General features: G+C 37.0%; 1 protein-coding gene across 6 annotated transcripts in view; it reads right to left on the bottom strand.

The window, feature by feature from the left end:
• Positions 1 to 21,809, bottom strand: part of LOC306653321 (sphingosine-1-phosphate phosphatase 1) — a 116,384-nt gene that overhangs the window by 13,190 nt on the left and 81,385 nt on the right. For 2 of the 6 annotated variants that reach the window (XM_079126292.1, XM_079126291.1), the window contains exon 2: positions 16,123 to 16,262. The exons of the other annotated variants lie outside the window; for them this stretch is intronic. The gene's annotated coding sequence lies outside the window, so the exon portion shown is untranslated. The remainder of the gene's footprint in view (positions 1 to 16,122; positions 16,263 to 21,809) is intronic. 6 annotated transcript variants of the gene reach the window in all.

Here is a 21,809-nt window from a genome sequence, read left to right as displayed (position 1 = left end):
CCCCTCCCAACAAGAAGTTGTCCAGATGTAGAACTCTTAACTTTCAACTGGAATCAAGCCAATAGATGGGCAGAACTTTTGCACCACATTATGGGACTTGACATTTCCTGATTATTTAAGTCAGTTTGCTGCAGAATTTTTGTTAATGCAATCAGAATCATCTTAATTAGAGATAATCAAATAAAATCTTAGATATATCACCAAGTTCTGACCTAATTTGGAAAATTATAGGGAACACACAGGAGTCAATTTCATTCATATTAAAGACAGGAAATTTGATCATTCATTCTCCCTCTCTTTCACTCTCCCTTTCAATTGCTTTTGTTTAAAAATAAAAAGGCAGATTCAGCTCTAGGCTTCACTGTCCTGCTTAGGAGCCCCAGGTTGCTCTGCTGTGCAGGGGTTGAAGATCCCTAGGGAGAAGGACCAGCACCTGAACAGCAGGAAATTTTAAGAAAATGTTGAGGGGATCCAAGATGGCGGTCTAGAGGGAGGCTGCGTTCCTTGTCGCTACGCAACGCCGGAATCAAGCAGAGGATATCAGTTTCTCGCTGCCAGCAGATTGGCCGCAGACCGCCAGTGGAGAACCAGCTGCCTGCTGCTGCCTGGAAGTTCACTGTTACAGTACCTACAGGATCCCTCAGCCCAACCGATCACTCCCTGCCTCTGGGGCCCTCACATCAACTGACTGCTCCCTGCCGCCAGGACCCCCAAACCAACTGACTGCGCCCTATCACCGGGAACTCAGACCGACTGATTGCACCCGACCTCCAGGATCCCACAACCACACCAAACACACCCAACCTCCAGGACCAACTGCATCCTGTCTCCAGGACCTCCAGCTGACCACATCCACCCCTGAACTGCAGCTCCCCATTTGCCAATACATTTGGAAGCCAGAGCAGCCATCTTGGATAATCCTGGAAGCCGTAGCTCCGATCTTCGGGTGGGGCAAATCCCATCCCGAGAAGCCTGCTGGAGGCTTGAAGCTCATTATCAGGTACCTCTCATACATCAGGCTACTGAACACTGGGAGGTTTCATTAGCATATGACTATTATACAGTAGATTTTCTTTTTTCTCCTTTTTTAAAAAAAATATTTAAGTTTTTATTTCTTTACGTTTCTTGCTCTCTTTTCCTTCTGTTTACCTGTTCCCTCAGAGTCGCTTTCTCCCTTATTTACATGATGTTACTGTTCCCATAGGGGCTATTTGGTCTAGGATTGCATAGTGTCTGGTTTGGGCTCTGCTAATATTGATCTCCCCTTAAAGAAAGGGTTTTGGAAACCTATAGGGCCACTATAAGCCTATAGGGGGAAATCTGCAATACCCCAGATCTGCAGCACTAGAGGGGAAGATACACGAACAACATGAAAAAACAAGGGAAGAAAATGATGCAAACAAATCTACATTCTATAGTAATAGAATCCAACGACAGTATGGTAGAAGAAATGTCAGAAAAGGACTTCAGATTATACATGATTAAGATGATTCGCGAAGCAAAGGATGAGATAAGAGAGCAAATGCAGGCAATGAATCATAAAACCAACAAGCTGAAAGAGCACCTGCAGGAAGCAAAAGATCATTTCAACAAAGAGATAGAGATTCTCAAAAAAAAACCAAACGGAAATCCTTGAAATGAAGGAGACAATAAACCAAATAAAAAACTCAATGGAAAGCATCACCAACAGACTAGACCACTTGGAAGACAGAACCTCAGACAATGAAGACAAAATATTTAATCTTGAAAATAAAGTCGCCCAAGCAGAGAAGATGGTAAGAAATCATGAACGGAATCTCCAAGAACTATGGGACATCATGAAAAGACCAAATTTAAGAATTATTTGGATTGAGGAAGGCACAGAGATACAAACCAAAGGAATGAACAACCTATTCAATGAAATAATATCAGAAAATTTCCCAAACCTGAAGAATGAAATGGAAAATCAAATACAAGAGGCGTACAGAACACCAAATGCACAGAATCACAACAGATCGACACCAAGGCACATTATAATGAAAATGCCTAACATTCAAAATAAAGATAGACTTTTGAAGGCTTTGAGAGAAAAGCATCAGATTACATATAGGGGGAGACCAATACAGATAGCAGCAGACTTCTCAACCCAGACTCTAAAAGCTAGAAGGGCCTGGACCAACATATTTCAAGCTCTGAAAGAACATGGTGCCAACCAAGAATCCTATACCCAGCAAAACTAACCTTCAGATTTGAAGATGAAATAAAATCCTTCCATGATAAACAAAAGTTAAAAGAATTTACAAATAGAAAGCCTGTGCTACAGAATGTTCTCAACAAAATATTCCATGAGGAGGAAATGAAAAACAACAATGGAGGTCAGCAAAGGGAGGAACTACCTTAGAGAAAAACCACTCAAAGGAGAAACCAAGCCAACTTAAAAACCAAAAATAAGCCAAGTGACTGGGAATACAAATCATTTCTCAATAATAACCCTGAACGTTAATGGCCTAAACTCATCAATAAAAGACATAGACTGGCAGAATGGATTAAAAAGAAAGACCCAACAATATGCTGCCTGCAAGAGACTCATCTCAGAAAAAGACATCCACAGACTAAAGGTGAAAGGATGGGAAAAAAACCTACCACGCACATGGACCCAGTAAAAAAGCGGGGGTTTCCATCCTTAGATCAGATAAAGTGGACTTCAAGCCAAAGTTAGTCAGAAGGGATAAAAAAGGACATTTCATACTGCTTAAGGGAACCATAAATCAGGAAGACATAACGATAGTAAATATTTATGCCCCAAACAATGGTGCATCCCTGTACATCAAACAAATCCTTCTCAATTTCAAGAATCACATAGACCACAACACAATAATTCTGGGCGACTTTAACGCACCACTGTCACCACTAGATAGATCTTCCAAACAAAATCCAACCAAAGAAACCATAGAACTCAATAACACAATCAATAACCTAGATTTACTAGACATATATAGAATATTCCATCCATCAACGAGCAGATACACTTTCTTCTCAGTAGCACATGGAACCTTCTCGAAAATAGACCATATGTTATGCCACAAAGCAGCCCTTAGCAAATGCAAAAAAATAGAGATACTGCCTTGTGTTCTATCAGATCATAATGGACTGAGAGTAGAAATCAGTGACAAAATAAAAAAGGGAAATTCCTCCAACACTTGGAGACTAAATAATATGCTATTGAATGAAACATGGATAACAAAAAAACATCAGGGAGGAGATTAAAAAATTCTTAGAGGTCAATGAAAATGATGATACAACATATCAAAATCTCTGGGACACTATGAAAGCAGTACTAAGAGGAAAATTCATTGCATGGAGCGCATTCCAGAAAAGAATGAAAAGTCAACAATTATATGACCTAACATTACAGCTCAAAGCCCTAGAAAAAGAAGAACAGAATAACAGCAAAAGTAGTAGGAGACAGGAAATAATTAAAATCAGAGCTGAAATCGATGAAATTGAAACAAAAGAAACTATTCAAAAAATTGACATAACAAAAAGTTGGTTCTTTGAGAAAGTAAACAAAATAGATAAACCCTTAGCCACACTAACAAAGAGAAGGAGAGAGAAGACTCAAATTACTAAAATACATGATGCAAAAGGAAATATCACAACAGACACCACTGAGATACAGAACATAATGAGAAGCTACTTTGAAAATCTGTATTCCAACAAAATAGAAACTACCGAAGACATTGACAAATTTCTAGAGACACATGCTCCTCCCAAACTGAACCAGGAGGACATACATGATTTAAATAGATCAATATCAAACAATGAAATAGAAGAAGCCATTAAAAATCTACCATCCAAGAAAAGCCCAGGACCAGGGGGATTCTCAGCCGAGTTCTACAAGACCTTCAAAGAAGATCTCATTCCAATACTTCTCAAAGTATTCCAGGAAATAGAAAAGGAGGGTACCCTACCAAACTCATTCTATGAAGCTAATATCACCCTCATACCCAAACCAGGAAAAGACACATCAAGGAAAGAAAATTTTAGACCAATATCCTTGATGAATATAGATGCTAAGATCCTTAACAAAATATTGGCAAACCGTATCCAAAAACATATTAAGAAAATTGTGCACCACGATCAAGTGGGGTTCATTCCAGGAATGCAAGGATGGTTTAACATCCGTAAATCAATCAACATACTCCATCATGTCAATAGACTTAAGGATAAGAATCATGGTTATTTCAATTGACGCAGAAAAAGCATTTGACAATATACAACACCCCTTCATGCTGAAAACACTAGAAAAAATAGGGATAGTAGGAACATACCTGAACATTGTAAAGGCTATTTATGCTAAGCCCATGGCCAACATCATTCTTAATGGAGAAAAACTGAAACCATTCCCTTTAAAAACAGGAACAAGACAGGGATGTCCTCTTTCACCGCTTCTATTCAACATTGTCCTCGAAACTCTAGCCAGAGCAATTAGGCAGACTAAAGAAATTAAAGGGATACGAATAGGAAAAGAGTAACTTAAGCTGTCACTATTTGCTGATGACATGATTCTATATTTAGAGGATCCAAAAACCTCCTCCAGAAAACTTCTAGACCTCATCAATGAATTCAGCAAAATAGCAGGCTATAAAATCAACATGCATAAATCTACAGCATTTTTATACGCAAGCAATGAAACATCTGAAAGGGAAATGAGGAAAACAACTCCATTTGCCATAGCCTCATAAAAAATAAAATAGTTGGGTATCAATCTAACCAAAGAGGTAAAAGATCTCTACAATGAAAACTACAAAACACTGAAGAAAGAAATTAAGGAAGACCTTAGAAGATGGAAAGATCTCCCACGTTCTTGGATAGGCAGAATTAATATTGTCAAAATGGCCATACTACCAAAAGTGCTATACAGATTCAATGCAATTCCAATTAAAATCCCCTTATGTACCTCACAGAAATAGAGCAAGCAATCATGAAATTCATCTGGAAGAATAAGAAACCCAGAATAGCTAAAGCAATCCTTAACAGGAAGAATGAAACAGGGGGTATCGCAATACCAGAACTTCAACTATACTACAAAGCAATAGTAACAAAAACAGCATGGTATTGGCACCAAAATAGACAGGTAGATCAATGGTACAGAATAGAGGACACGGACACATAAACCCAAATAAATACAATTTTCTAATATTAGACAAAGGTGCCAAAAATATGCAATGGAGAAAAGATAGCCTCTAACACAAATAGTGCTGGGAAAACTGGAAATCCATATGCAACAGAATGAAACTAAACCCCTATCTCTCACCATGCACGAAACTAAACTCAAATTGGATTAAGGACCTCGGAATCAGACTAGAGACCCTGCAGATTATAGAATAAAAAGTAGGTCCAGAGCTTCAACATGTCGGCTTAGGACCAGACTTCCTTAACAGGACTCTTAATAGCACAAGAAATAAAAGCAAGAATCAATAACTGGGATAGATTCAAACTAAAAAGCTTTCTCTCAGCAAAGGAAACTATCAGCAATGCGAAGAGAGAGCCTACAGAGTGGGAGAATATCTTTGCCTCTCATACTTCAGATAGAGCACTAATTTCCAGAATATATAAAGAACTCAAAAAACTCTACACCAAGAATACAAATAACCCAATCAACAAATGGGCTAAGGAAATGAACAGATACTTCACAGAAGAAGATGTACAAGCAATCAACAAACATATGAAAAAATGTTCAACATCTCTAGTAATAAGAGAAATGCAAATCAAAACCACCCTAAGATTCCTCTCACCCAATTAGAATGGTGATTATCAAGAATACAAGCAACAAATAGGTGTTGGCGAGGATGTGGGGAAAAAGGTACACTCATACATTGCTGGTGGGACTGCAAATTAGTGCAGCCACTCTGGAAAGCAGTGTGGAGATTCCTTAGAAAACTTGGAATGGACCTACCATTTGACCCAGCTATCCCACTCCTTGGCCTATACCCAAAGGACTTAAAATCAGCACACTACAGAGATACAGCCACATCAATGTTCAAAGCGGCTCAATTCACAATAGCCAGACTATGGAACCAACCTAGATGTCCTTCAATTGATGAATGGATAAAGAAACTGTGGTATATATATACAATGGAATATTACTCAGCTATAAAGAATAATAAAATTATGGCATTTGCAGGCAAATGGATGAAATTGGAGAATATCATGTTAAGTGAGATAAGCCAATCTCAAAAATCCAAAAGAGGAATGATCTCACTGATAAGTGGATGATGACACTTAATGGGGGGTGGGAGTGGGACAAGAATGGAGGAAGGAGGGACTGTATAGAGGGAAAAGAGAGGTGAGAGGGGTGGGGGGGAAGGAAAAAAATAATGGAATGAATCAAACACCATTACTCTGTGCAAATTTACGAATATGCAAATGGTATGCTGTTACTCCATGTACAAACAGAAACAACATGTATCCCATTTGTTTACAATAAAAATAAATTAAAAAAATAAAAAAATAAAAAGGCAAAAAAGATAAACAAAGGAATTCTCAGCAGACTCTATTATAAAATATGCTCAGTAATTATGGTAGAAGCCCTGATTCTAAAGACAGCAACAAAATAAACACACCACTGAAATGATAGATTTTAAAATGTTTTAATATACAATTCCATCTGGGAAGTTTCTGTATGTTCTAATAATGTTTACATATATTTATGAATAATATAGTCAACAAGGTTCAAAATTCAAAATGCTCCAAAACTACTGTTTTGGAATATTTCTGTTTTCAAGCATCCTTCCTTTCCTAGGAGGCAATAAATGTTAACAGTTTCTTATAAATACTTTCAGAAATTGTCAACTTGGATTTAATGTAAATATTGCAGTGAAGTATTTTTAACTTAACAAAAACCTGCCAGTGTGGTACAATTAAAATAGCAAGGGGTTTAACCAAAGCAAAAATTCTCATTTTAAACTCTTGTTTTACCACAAGCTAGCAAAGCAGCCCAACAGAAACTCCTTCCCCAAGCCAATATTCCCTTTGCTGAAGCATTATTGAGACAAGCAAAAATAAAGCTCAAGAATCCTAACACTTCTGACCTGGGCAGAAGCTAGTTGGGGGAGTGGGTGGGCAACGTTGGAAAAACTCAGGAGTAGACCTTCCTGTCTACGCTGAGGGCCTCAGCAAAGAACTGTGAGGGATGTAATTTTTTAAGATCTCCACGCCGAGTTTGAGAAATGAGAAACAGCCCGCAGGAGAGGAATGCCTTGAGATGTGGTGAAGTAGAACCTGCTATAGGGAACTTATTGGGACCTCAGAAGAAAGAACTGGAACCCAGGTGCCCCAACAAGGACTGCTGCAGCGCCAGCACAAGAACAGACTTTGCCAGTGAAAGGGATGCTGTGTCACATTTAGGCCAGGTGACTAAGAGGTGGTAAGTCTTTTCTTTATCTACCTGCTGGCATGATGCAGAGGGCTCCAGGGCCCACTGGATGGAAGAGCCATGAAGCAAAAGAAGACCAAGTCCTCTCAGCACCCTTTGAAAGGGTGAGAGTTGACCAGGAACCGACACTTGAGTGCATCAGTTAATCAGTTGTGTATATATCTCTAACATGTAGTTAAAAAAATAAAAAATTAAAAAATTAAAATTCCAACCTCTTAATATTATATCTTTTTGAAAAAAACTTAAATTTGAAATAATTTTCAAGAACCCGAATCTTGTACTACTACTGATTTGTAGTCATTTCTTTCATTTTTGTGTATTAAATCCAACTTAAACTAAATAGAATGTTAAAGAAAAATGTATAACTATATTTCTAGTCATGCATATTCTGTCCATTGCAAAGGAAGGTCTCTAGAACAAGGTTCATAAAATGTATTTCAAAGTAACTGAAGTAGGCTGGGATTGTGGCTCCGTGGTAGAGCGCTTGCCTACCATGTGTGAGGCCCTGGGTTCAATTCTCAGCACCACATGAAAATAAATAAAGATCCATCAACAGGTAAAAAAAACAAAGTAACGTGTGTGTGTGTGTGTGTGTATGTAGGGGTAGTATGCTTTCTAATTTTTCTGTATTGTTGAACATTTTAATGATCATAATAATATCCTAAAACTCCCCAAGTATTATATATCCACTTGACTCATGAGAAAAGCACAGCCAATACACAGTAAAGTTACTTTATGAATTAATCATTCTTATTCTAGAGACCAGGCTATTAATTCCTACACTAAAATGCCTTTGTAGTAAGTATATTATACTGTAATCCCAGCAGCTCAGGAGGTTGAGGCAGGAGGATCACAAGTTCAAAGCCAACCTCAGCAAAAGCAAGGTGCTAAGCAACTTGTTGAGACCCTGTCTCTAAATAAAATACAAATTAGGGCTAGTGATGTGGCTCAGTGGCCAAGTGCCCCTGAGTTCAATCCCCGGTACTAATAAATAAATAAATAAAATAAAATATAGGGATATACTATTACCTTTATATAAACATATATCATTAATTTTAAATGTCTAATGTCCTGTACCTACGGCAAGATCAATGGTAAACCTGAAAAATCTAATGGCGGTCACACTGGCTCTACCCTGGAAGCTAAAGAGAGGTATTATTTGTCAAGCATATCTCTAATGTCAGCTTATCTGAAAGAAAACTGCACCTCTGGGGAGCCTAGGAATCTGGGTGTTAACATTTCAGAAAAACTGGGAAGACTACAGAGGCACAAATCACTCCTGGGCATATGCAGTGTGTTCTAGAGGGAACGATACCTTGGGATAAAAAGCATATATTGATTTAACTTTAGTAGAATCTTTCCAAGAAGACATTTATATCAACAATTTAGAGAAATTTGTGTGACATTTTAAACTAACATAGAATTGGCTTTAAACAACTTGCCAAAGAACCATTTGTTTTAAATTGAGAAGAAGTGCTGAATATTTAGTAGAAGGTATTCTAAAATGACATCTGGTACAATTGCAATATAATTTTAAATTTCATGTTCATTAATGACTGAGACTTAATGTCTTCATAAATTAATCCAGTTTAGTGACTGTGAATATGTTATTCTTATTCACATAAATGTTCAGGATGCTAGTGGTAGCAACATATGGCACCCCATGCATTAAGTACACTAAAATTCTAAGGAAAAGCACAATTTTAAAGTGCAGGAATCTGTTACCAAGGAAAAGGGGGAAGGGTAGAAGAGAATGACACATGCTTTATCATGTAATTCAAGATTATCCTTCAGGTTCCAGATATGACATTCGAAACACCTTTTTAAAAACAAACACATTTCCTCAATAACATCCTGATTTGCCCAATTTCTCAATTAACTCTCCTATCCAAAGTCACCCTTTTACAGTAAGTCTATGAATGCCCAGCTTCTTTCAACAAGAACAGTGACTGCCTTTTCCTTTCCAGAACAACCAGCTGGTTAACCAAACACAAAGAAACCAAAACTTCCCCAGTCACCAGATGTCTTAATTTGGAACAGTTAGAAGCAATGTGGAATAACCCAATTCTTGAATTGGTACTATATGTTTACTATTTCTTTTTCTAATTCTGAAACGATGCTTTAAAAAAATCAAACAAATGCTATCTTTAATATCTGCAAAAAAAAGAAGGAAAAAATAGAAGGGCACAGTGGCACACGCCTATAATCTCAGTGGCCCAGGAGGCTGAGGCAGGAGGATCTCAAGTTCAAAGCCAGCCTCAGCAATTTAGCGAGGCCTAAGCAACTTAGGATGTGGCTCAATGGTTAAGCTCCCCTGGGTCAATCCCTGATATCAAAAAAAGGAAAAACAAAAAGGCCTGTTACAGATAATAAAATTATGAAAACATTAAATAGCATGCAAATCATAGTTAGAAGCTATGTTAAACATTAAATAGCATGCAAATCATAGTTAGAAGTTATAAGCTCTAACATTAAATCTACTCAAAAGTCCTATAAGGGAATTCAAAAACAAAGCCAGGCCTGGTGGCAGACTCCTATTGTCCTATCTACTCTGGAGGCTAAGGCAGGAGGACCACTTGAGCCCAAGAATTCAAGACCAGCCTGGAAAACATGTTGAAGCTCCATCTCAAAAGATAAAAACAAAACAACAAAAACCCAACCAAAAAAGAATTCAAAAATAATTTATGAAGAGTTATGATATGACAGGCCTAGGACCTAACTAAATTCAGCAAAAGACACAAAGTCCCTGTCCTCAGGGAAGACAGCGAGAGAACAAAAAGACACACAGGCAAATAATTTATTATAATAGAAATAGTTAGTGATAAGTGTAAGAAAAGTATAGGATAAGGCAAGAAAAATGAGGCAGGAAGTTCTTTTAGATTTAATTATTAAGGAAAAGGCTTTCCCACGAGGTGACATTTGATTTGAATCTAGAATGAAATGATGAAACAAGGTATCGGAGTATGTGGGGCAAGAACCTTCTATGTAGAGGAGAAAACAAAACAAAAATGAGAACGTCAATGCAGTCAAAGTTGAGTCAGAAAAGGAAAGCATGGTGTAGGAGAAAGTAGGTTAAAGAGTCAGGCAAGAGTTTTGTAAGCCACGGCAGGAACTCTAGATAATAACTTGAGTGAGAAGGCCACCGTGAGTTGACAGTAAGTGAAGGATACTATGAACAGATTCTTCTAGCTACCGCCCAGAGAACAGACCTCAGAGCAAGAGTTTAAATAGGAAAGACAATTGTGCAAAATTCTGGGCAAGAGTTATGATGGTAAGAAGTGGCTGACCTCAGATCAAATCCTCTTTCAAGAATAAAACATCTCTAGTAATAAGAGAAATGCAAATCAAAACTACCCTAAGATTTCATCTCACCCCAATTAGAATGGCGATTATCAAGAACACAAGCAACAACAGGTGTTGGCGAGGATGTGGGGAGAAAGGTACACTCACACATTGCTGGTGGGGCTGCAAATTAGTGCAGCCACTCTGGAAAGCAGTGTGGAGATTCCTTAGAAAACTTGGAATGGAACCACCATTTGACCCAGCTATCCCACTCCTTGGCCTATACCCAAAGGACTTAAAATCAGCATACTACAGAGATACAGCCACATCAATGTTCATAGCTGCTCAATTCACAATAGCCAGACTATGGAACCAACCTAGATGCCATATATATTTTTTTAATTTTAAAAACTTTTTGAGATGAGGTCTTATAATGCTGTCCAGACTGTTCTCAAATTCACGGGCTTTAAGTGATTCTCCCTCCTCAGCCTTCTACGTAGCTGGGACTGAAATTAGTTATGTCGAGAAGCTATCTACATTCCCATGTTCACTGCAATACTATTCACAACAGCCAAGACACAGACTCAACCTAAGTACCAATGAACAGGTGAATCAATAGAGAAAATGTGGTATATATATATGGAGTGGGATATTAGTCAGCCTTTAAAAAGAAGGAAATTGTGTTATTCATGAAATGAGGATAAACCTGAAAGATATTACCATGGGTGAAATAAGCCAGGCAGAGACAGATACTACATGATCTCCCTTATTTGTGGACTCTAAAAAAGAGTCAAACTCCTAGAAGCAGAGAGTAGATCAGTGGTGACCGGGGACTGTGGATGAGGAGTACTGAGGAGATGTTGAAAGAATTGAGGACATGTTGATGAAAAAGATGTACAATTTCAGTTAGACAGCAGGAATATGTTCAGAAGCTCTTTTTTTCCCCCCAGAAGATATACTGTTATACAAGGTGACAAGTATAGTTGATAAACATTAACTATTTGAAAATTGCTAAGTGTGTAGATTTTGAGTTAAAAAATATGTAACAGAAATGTTCATTGGCTTACTTTAACATTTCACAATGTACATCTACCAAAACATGTTGTACACCATAAATAGATTTAACTTTTCTTGTGTTAGGTTTCTGTCACTATGACCAAAATACCTGACTGGAACAACTCACCAGAAGGGAAAGTTTATTCTATCTCATGGTTTCAAAGATCTCAATGGGTTCAAAAGTCCATGCATGGTCAATCAACTCCCTCCTTCTAGGCTAGAGGTAAGGCAAGTTTGAGGCCAACCTCAACAATTTAGCAAGACCCTCAAGCAACTTAGTAAGACCATATTTCTAAATAAAAAAAAGACTGGAGGTACAGTTTAGTGGCAAGGCACCCCTAGGTTCATCCCCAGTACAAAAAAAAAAAAAAAAGAAAGAAAGAAAGAAAAAAGATGCACAACAAAAATTATCCCAGGGGCTGGAGTTGGTAGAGTGCTTGCCTTGCAAGCTCAAGGCCCTGGGTTCGATCCCCAGCACCAAAAAAAAAAAAAAAAAAAAATATCCCAACTGGGCATGGTGTGGCACATCTGTAATCCCAGCAGCTCAGGAGGCCAAAGCAAACAAAAGTTCAAAGCCAGCCTCAGCAATTTAGTGAGGTCCTAAGCAACTGAATGAGACCTTGTCTCTAAATAGTGCCCCTGGTGTCAAAGGAAAAAAAAAAAAATCCCAACTAAAACACCAAAAAGGGTGAAGAAATGTGAGGGGGACCCATAGGACATCATCTGTATTAGTCAGGTTTGTGTTACTACAACAAAATATCTGAGGCAGTTAACTTATAATGAGAAAAGGCTTGTTTATTTAGCTCACTGTCTTGGAGGTTCAAGGGCATGGTACTGGCTCAATTCTTAAGCCTGTGTGGGAGTAACAAGTAATTACATCTCCAACTAGAAGCAAAGAAAGTAGAGTCAAATTCAGGCTTTAAGAACAATCCTCTTGAGAGAATTATTGAGTCCCAGGAGAAGTACCACTTGAGGGCATGCCCACCATGACCCAAAGGACCTCCCATTAGGTGCCACCTCCTACAGTTTCCACTACTCACCCTCACCCCCAATAAGGCCATCTTGGACTAAGCCATTAAAATATATGAGCCTTTTGGAGACATTTAACATTCAAACCACAGCAGCATCCAAAAAGTATGGGGAAAAAAAAAAAAAAAATCGAACGGTCTAATGTAAATGTTACTCAAGTATCAAAAGAAGGAGTTAAAGAAAGTGGATACGAATTTTCCAAAATTAACAAGACAGCAAACTACAGATCTAGGCAATTCAAGAAAAAATACACACAGAACTTTGGATGTACTATAAAACTTCTGAAAACCAAAGAAAGTCTTGAAGGCAGTCAGAAAAACGTTTAGAATCAGAGAGAATTATAGACATTCCTTGATACCCACTGGCAGAATGGTCCAGGAACCCCCACAGACATCGAAACCTAGGATATTCTCATCCCTTATACAAAATGGTATGGTATTTTCATATAACCTACATATATCCCTTCATATACTTCACCTCTAGATTACTTACAAATGCAAATACATTTTATTTTTAATTTTGTGGTGCTGGAGATTGAACCTGGGCCTTGTGCTTGCAAGGCAAGCACTCTACCAACTGAGCTATCTCCCCAGCCCCTTACAAATGCTAATACATTTTAAACGCTATGTAAATAGTTGTTACACTGCATTGTTCAAGGAGCAATAACAAGAAAAAAAAGTGTATATATTTAAAGCAGATGCACTTTTTTTTCCCCCAAATCGTTCTGGATCTGAACCTCACTGAATCTTGTTGACGTGGAGCCCTCAGTTACTAAGGGATGAGTGTACCACAAACTTTTCACCAAAAAAAAAAAAAAAAAAGCAAAATGGAAAAAGGAAAAAGTATGCAAGATGGGCCTGGTGTTATATGCGTATAATCACAGCTACCTGGGAGGCTGAGTCAGGAGACCAAGAGTTTGAGGCCAGCCTGGGCAACTTAGCAAGACTGTGTCTCAAAAAATGCAGGAGACAGAATGTAGCTGAGTGGTAGAGGGCTTACAGAGCACATGCAAGACACTAGTTTCAATCAACAGTATGGCTAAATACATAACTTTTTTTGTGTGTGGTGCTGGGGATTGAACCCAGGGCCTTGTGCTTACAAGGTAAGCACTCCACCAACTGAGCTATATCCCTAGCCCATAACTTTTTTTGGTATTGGGGATTGAACTTGGTGGCATCTGACCACTGAGTCACATCTGCAGCCCTATTTTGTATTTTATTCTATTTAGAGACAGAGTCTCATTGAGTTGCTTAGCACCTCACTTTTTGCTGAGGCTGGCTTTGAACAGGTGATCCTCCTGCCTCAGACTCCTGAGCCACTGGTATTACAGGAGTGTATCACCATGCCAGCGACCACAAAATAATTTTTAAGTAGTAAAACATTTTAAAGAGATACTTCACTAAAGTCTATAAAGAACAAGCACATGAAAACAAGTTGAACCTTATTAGTCAGCAGGGGTATGCAAATTTAAACCACAATAAGGCACTAGGACACATTTACTAAACTGACTATAATTAAAAAGGATTGACTTAAAAAAAAAAAAAAAAGACTGACAATACTAAGTGCTGGTGAGAATGCAAATCTACAGGAACTTTACCACACTGATGGTACAATGATACAGCCACTTTGGAAAGCAGTTTAAGTTAAATATACACTTACCCAGCAATACCATTTTTAGGTATTTTTTTAATATATATGTATATATTTTTTAATTTTTTAGATGTTGATTGACCTTTATGTTGATTCATTTATTTATAAGATACTGAGAATCAAACCCAGTGCCTCACACATGCTAGGCAAGTGCTCTAGCACTGAGCCACAACCCCAGCCCCTACTCTTAGGTATTCATTGAAGAGAAATGAAAACATGTCTACACAAAGACCTGTATACAAACGTTCATCACCATTTTATTCATCAACAGTCAAATGTCCGGAAATAACAATATCTATCATCTGGTGAATGAAAAAAAGAAAATTATGTTAAGATTCACATAATGAACTTTGATTCCGCAATAAAAATGAATAAACCTATGATATAAACAACACCAAAAAGATACATATTTTATATTCCATTTATATAAGTTTTCACAATAGTATAAAACGATAACTTGCAGGACAAACTATTAGATTTCTACACACACACACACACACACACACACACACACACAGGTAATTAGATACTTCTAAAGTGAATTCAGTAAACATGCCTCCAAAAATGCTACCCTACCAAGCAGAAAGATACTTTTTAACGTATTTACATTAAGGATTCTTTAAACTTCCACTGTTAACCAGCGACTGAAACAAGATTAAGCCAGAACTTCCTGACACTGAATAGCTTATAAACATGTTAGCATATTTTATACAATAAACTTCTTTTGGGGGGGGGTGCTGGGGATTAAGCTTTGCACATACTAAGAGGGCTTTGCACATACTAAGAGGCACTGTACACTGAGCTACATTCCTCAACCCAGGCAACATTTTGAGGTAAAAATCACTACTTAATAACTCCAAATTCGTAGCGTATTCAAAAGGAATATATTGAAACAGAAATCAAAAAAAGTGGTGAAAGCCTTAAACATAAATATTTATAGCCTGTCTAATACTTGTGCTATAAAGTATTAAACACTTGTGCTGTGTCATGGGAAGATCCGAATCTAGGAAGTTCTAAACTCATTTCCTCTCCTCTAAGCACAGTAGAGGACCCTGACATCAGAGGAATAACAAACAAAAGGCATAATTCTGTAAAAGCCGGATATTAAGAGAAAAAACTTCACACTTTTACAGAACTGACAAGATGGACGAAAAGGACTACAAATAACGTACTGTCAGCTGCATCTTAACTAACTTACAAATCAGACTTCTGCTATGAAACTGTTTCAATACTTGCCTTCTTTGCCCTTGGCACTGATTACTACTGCCATCTAGCAGCAGGTACAAAAATAAGAGAACTGCAAAAATCAGATGTAACTCCGATCTCCAAACAGGATATTTTAACATATTAATAATTAAAGTTCTGCTGTTAATCATGATAACTGAAATTGAACTAAAATTTTCTCAGTTCTTCTCTTCCCTGAGCAATGTAAAAAATTACGGGCTCCATATGAACTAGACTTTTACCTTGACTTTGATCTGCCCCAAATTCCAATCAGTATTTCTGCCTAGAACCCCTCATCTGAACATGCTGCCAAAATTTCAAATTTAATATATGCAAAATATAACTTGCACACCTTATAATCTCTGTCAGCTGCACAATCTTTTCAGTCACCTAGACTCAGAATCAGAATCATCTTTGATTAAAGGGAAGCAAGAGACAAGAGTCAGTTAGCTAATAAATCCTACCTTGAAATCCGCCCTTCATACCCATCTGCGGGCATTCCATTATCCTCTTTGTTTCTCATTATCTCTCATCTGTAAGTGCAATAACCTCCCTCATTCCTGACAGAGAGGGCAAGAAACACTACTTAACATCTAAATGGCTCCTGCACAAAATGGCAAGAATAGGATAAATTCTTACAACTCATAGGAGAAATTTCAAATCTAAGAACTTTATTCTTTGAAACTAATTTCGTGTCATAAAAAATATGAAAATTTGGGATGGCATTACCTGGGAAAAAAGCAAATGGATGATTTCACAAACAATGCTTAATATTTGTAAAGTATCATAACATTCTTTTCTTGTTTCTGCATGGTCGCAGATATTGAATGAAAATCTGACCTTGTGAATTTCAGTATTTTGTAGGCTCATCAATATTTTATTCAGTAAAATGTATTACTTTGGTCAGTAAAATATTTTTTTCCCACAAACTAAAAAGTAAAGGACTGCTAGTCTCTCCAAGAATCCTACATCCTACCCATACCTCAAGAGCCACTTCAAATTCTACTATACCTTTATTAATCCAGCACAGAAAGAGTTTTTACTTGCTTTGAATGCCAAAATACTATTTATATACAGCAATAATCATACGCTAAATATACTGAAGTGTTCATATCTCTATATTTTACATATTTTTGTTTTTCCCATTTATAAATGGTTTTTTATAATGTTTAAATGTTTTTCCCAAAGTATAAAACTTGAATACAAGGAACATGTTCTCCAATTCCTTAACATCAATCCTACTACCAGTCTAAGAAATATACTTCCTGTAAGAGGAGTATACATACCAACCCACACGAAATATACTCAGTAGAGGAAAACAAGGGGGCAAAGATAAGAATCACATACATATGTGATACAATGGCAGTTTAAACAGGAAATAGCTCACAAAAACAACCCTTGAGCCTCAGAGGCAGTTATCGTCCCCTACCTTTTTTAAGAAAGTAAAGTTCTTACATAAGAATAAATTGAATAGTAACAATATCGATAGAACATCCATAACCATAACTTTGAGAAGATGAATTTGCCCCAGCCTCCTGAAGTATCAGGAAGCCAAGGAGAGGGTTAGGATTTGGAAACATCACCTTACAGTCTTATGCAGTAACCAATGAAACAGCAAGTATTTAATAAACATTTGTAGTATTTAGCTAGTTCTAGAAACTCAAATAATATATTCAAGATGCTACTTTGATCTCACAAAATACCTTATAGACTCAAACTATCTCAAATTTCAGTATGCAATAAATATTATGACATAAACATGTTTTGATGTAAAAAATCCATATTATTAATCATTTAAGACTTAAAAAATAACCCAATAAATCACGAATTATATTCCTCTTATTAGAAATGGCTCAGGGAATGGAGGAAGAAAGGAATGTATAGAGGAAAAAGAGGGGTGGGAGGGGAAGGGGGAAGGGAAAAAAATAACAGAATGAATCAAACAACATTGCCCTATGTAAATTTATGATTTTTAATTAAAATTTAAAAAAAAAGAAAAAAAAACCAAAAAAAAACAAAAAACAATTGTATGTTTTAATAAGTTCTAAATCCATTGGTATCTGAGTCTGTGAAAAGGGGGAAATAGATGCCCAACTTGCCCATTCTGAGTGCTGGAATCCTAACTTAAAAAATAAAGTAACATCAACCCTATTATAATCATAAAAAAAAAAAAAAAGAAATGGCTCAGGGGATCTCTCATTCTCAAAACTGCATAGTTCCCAAGAAAAACATTAATTTAATTTTATAATTTCAGGGAAAAATAGGGAGGATGTTTAGGGGAAATAATATAACTTTATAAAAACAACTCAGTGTTACATTAAATAAAAATGAGTGAGAGGACATAGGAGATGGGACTCAACCACACAATGTGAAAAATTTAGCTTCAATGCCTATTTTTCTTTTTTGAAAATATATTGCTGTTACTTATGCTAACAGCTCTAGGTCTCAGTAATGCAGGGCTGAAGGATGGAGGAAGAAAGGCAAGGGCTCTGACAGAATGAGAACTGCCACACACAAGAATTAGAAAACAAAATGGAAAAGGAAGGTGCCATTCCTGGGTATTCAAGGGGAGCTAAAGAGGGGATGCTGTGGGAAAAGAGGCAGTATTTTTACAGGAAAACATCTGCATAAGAGGTGAAATTTGATGGGGCTTACTTTTTTGGGGGGAGGGCTGGCCTCCAGTAAATCTCAGATCCTACCTGAACCTTGGTTTTTTCACAAATCGCTTTTTGGGGGGGGAGGGGGCAGGTACTGGGGTTTGAACCAGGAGTACTATACCACTGAGCTAAAACGGCAGCCCTTTTTATTTTCTGAAAGAGGGTCTTGCTAGGTTGCTAAGGTTAGTCCCAAACCTCATATCCTCTTGCCTCCCAAGTCATTGGGATTACAGGCAAGCACCACCATGCCCAGCCCCATGCCATTTGTTCTACGGACTGGTTCTTTTGCGTGCATCAGTAATACAACAGTAAGTAAGATGGACTGAATTCCTGCTATATGCCACACACTGTTCTGAATGCTTTATTATGCAGTACACCTCAGCCTTCCAGACAGATCTATAAATTAGGAACACTCCCCTCATTTTGTAATTAGGACAGGAAAGCTTAGAAAAGGTAGGTGATTTCCCTAAGGTCACTCAGTTCACAAATACAGAGCAAGAATTAGAACTCAAATCTGGTTGTAGGAGCCCAAACTCTTAAACACGTGCTTATACTGCTGCTTGAATGATACAAAGGACCTATTACCAAGCATTTTCAAATGTCCATTCAAATGTAAAGTGTTATTACAATTCTTATTTACATTAAGGAAACAATCATAATACATTAAGGAAATAATCATAACAATCATAATTCCAACAACCATACAGTTAAAATACTGAAGTGTATTCATGTGAAAAACCTTGATAGTAAATAAAGATATATTATTTTTAGAAATGGAAATATCAATGATGTGAAATCCAATGCAAATTGTGGTTACCTGTAGCATACATACAAGTTTCTAAATGCTTATAGGCTTAAAGATTTTAAATAGTTTCAGTTGTGAGATGTAATAAATTAAAAAAAGTCATCATGTGTAGCTTTCCTTCTTATGTCACATTAACTCTTGATTAACACTTCCAGTGGGGAAGAAACATTTAACAGTATTCGTCAGGCACTGTTTTAAGCCTTTCAAATATTCACTAATTTAATTCTGATGACATCCTATGAGGTACTTATTGTTACCAATTTCACAGATGAGGGAACTGAAGCACAGATCTGGTACAAATAAATAACCCAAGATCACATAGTTTGTAACTAGAGTCAGGATTCAATACAGGTAGGTGGGTTAAAAATCTTGCTCAGCCTCTAGCTCTGCTACCAATTCATACAATGGTAAAATCTTTATTCAGGGAAAAAAAAAAAAAAAAAAAAAAAAAAACATAGCCAGGCAGAGGTTGTGTATGCCTGTAATCCCAGTGACCTGGGAGGCCGAGGCAGGAGGATCACAAGTTTAAGGCCAGCCTCAGCAAATTAGTGAGGCCCTAAGCAACTCAGTGAGATTCTAACTCAAAAGAAAAACAAAAGTAAAAAGGGCTGGGGGTGCAGTTTGATGGTAAAGCACCCCCTGGGTTCAAACCCCAGTAGCCGCTCCCCCAAATTTTTAAATTAAAATAAGTAAATGAATAAATAAATAATGATCGAGATGAATGTTCACAAGATTAGAGTCATCATTTATTTCAATAGATACCTACTGCTGGGCAAGGTGGCACACACCTGCAATCCCAGCAACTCAGGAGGCTGAGGCAGGAAGGTCCTAAATTCAAAGCCGGCCTCTGCCACTTAGCAAGACCATTTTTCAAAAACAAAAAAGGGTTGGAGAATTGGCTCAGTGGTTAAGAGCCCCTGGGTTCAATCCCTGATGTCAAAAACAAAAACAAAAAACAAAAAAAAACAAAAAACAAACAAACAAAAAAAAACCAAACGAACAACAACAACAAAAAAACCCAAAAACCTACTAACACCAAGGAACATATAAAAGAAATATCTAGACCTGACAGACTGAACTAAATTATCAGGAAAATGTCTTTGGTTAAGATGGCACACCAAGCTTATTAGCTTTTGGAAAAGGTTTCTTCTAATTTCCCCATGACTGCAGTATTAGCAAAGCAAAATGAAATTTGGAGGCACGCTAATATCAACTTAAAACCTCTGATAGACCAGATATTTTACATTTTTTGATCCAGTCAATTTATGAAGAGGAAAACTGATAGAGCTTTAAAAAAATCACATACTAGTAGAATTTAAAACAGAACTAACACTAAATTTAAATTCTTTAAGGTAAAATAGAGGGGCTGGAGAGATAGCTCAATTGGTTGAGTGCTTGTCTCGAAAGCACAAGGACCCGGGGTTCAATTCCCAACACTGCAAAAACAAAACAAAACAAACAAAAAAGGTAAAATAGACAATATATCCTTATATTTTGTTTATGAAAGAATTTTACATTTTGCAAAGGATGACAGCATTTGTCATTTTGTTGGATTCTATAACTCTGAGAGTAGGACAAGTACTTGTAAAAATTATTCTTATTTTACAAGTGAATACACTAAAGCTTAGAAAAGTTAAACATTTTGCATGATCTAGATATATCTTCTGACTCAAAGTGCTTCTTTGCACACCATGGTGCCAACAATTTTATGATTTATACTTTTAAAATTGTTTCACAACAATTAATGCTTGGCCAAGAAAATGTGGAAAATACAGAACACAAAATGTAGTTTTATGATCTTTAAAATGTTAATAGAGTTTTACTAATTATCATTTGCTGTACAATCTAACTGACTAGAATGGTGTACCATTTAGTCCTGCCAAAATGAACCTGGAACTCAAGAAAAATCTGCATTTAAAACTAAGTGAATCCAATTTTAAATGCTTAAATATGAAATAATGTGGTCCTGCAACAGTATGGATTGGGTATCCCTTATCTGAAATGCTTGGTACCATAAGTGTTTTGGATTTTGGAATATTTCCATATTCATAATGAGATATCTTAGGATCCAAGTCTAAACATAAAATTCATTTATGCTTCATACACACCTTATATACATAGTTTAAAGGTAATTTTAGTTTTTAGTGATTTTGTACATGAAACAAACTCATGATGTGAAACTGTCCATTTGTGGCAAGTGTTGGTTCTCAAAAAGTTTTAAATTTCAGACTGCTTATCTTAGTCAGTTGAAGGCAATTTACTAGATCAAGAAACAGGGCTAGGGCTGGGGATATAGCTCAGCTGGTAGAGGGCTTGCCTTGCAAGCACAAGGCCCTGGGTTCAATCCCCAGCACTGGAAAAAAAAGAAACAGGTCTGAGGCTGGGGTTCTCGCTCAGTGGTAGAGTGCTTGCCTAGCACATGTGAAGCCCTGGGTTTGATCGTTAGCACCACATAAAAATCAAATAAAGGTTAAAAGAAAGAAACAGGGCTGGTTTAAAAAAAAAAAAAAAAAAAAAGGCCTAGTGAACCCAATGTGAGCATTTAACAAATAAGTGAAATAGTGTAGGTTCAGATTACTGCAGAGAATTATTTTTAAATTTATATAATTAGATAATCAAGAAAACTCTTCAAAAAATCAAAGTACATCAAAATTAAAATTTTCGGGGCTGGGGAGATAGCTCAGTCGGT

Source organism: Sciurus vulgaris (genome assembly GCF_902686455.1).
Source record: "Sciurus vulgaris genome assembly, chromosome: 2".
In the NCBI taxonomy this organism is placed as follows: Eukaryota; Metazoa; Chordata; class Mammalia; order Rodentia; family Sciuridae; genus Sciurus; species Sciurus vulgaris.
This window is presented reverse-complemented; position numbering and strand designations above follow the sequence as displayed.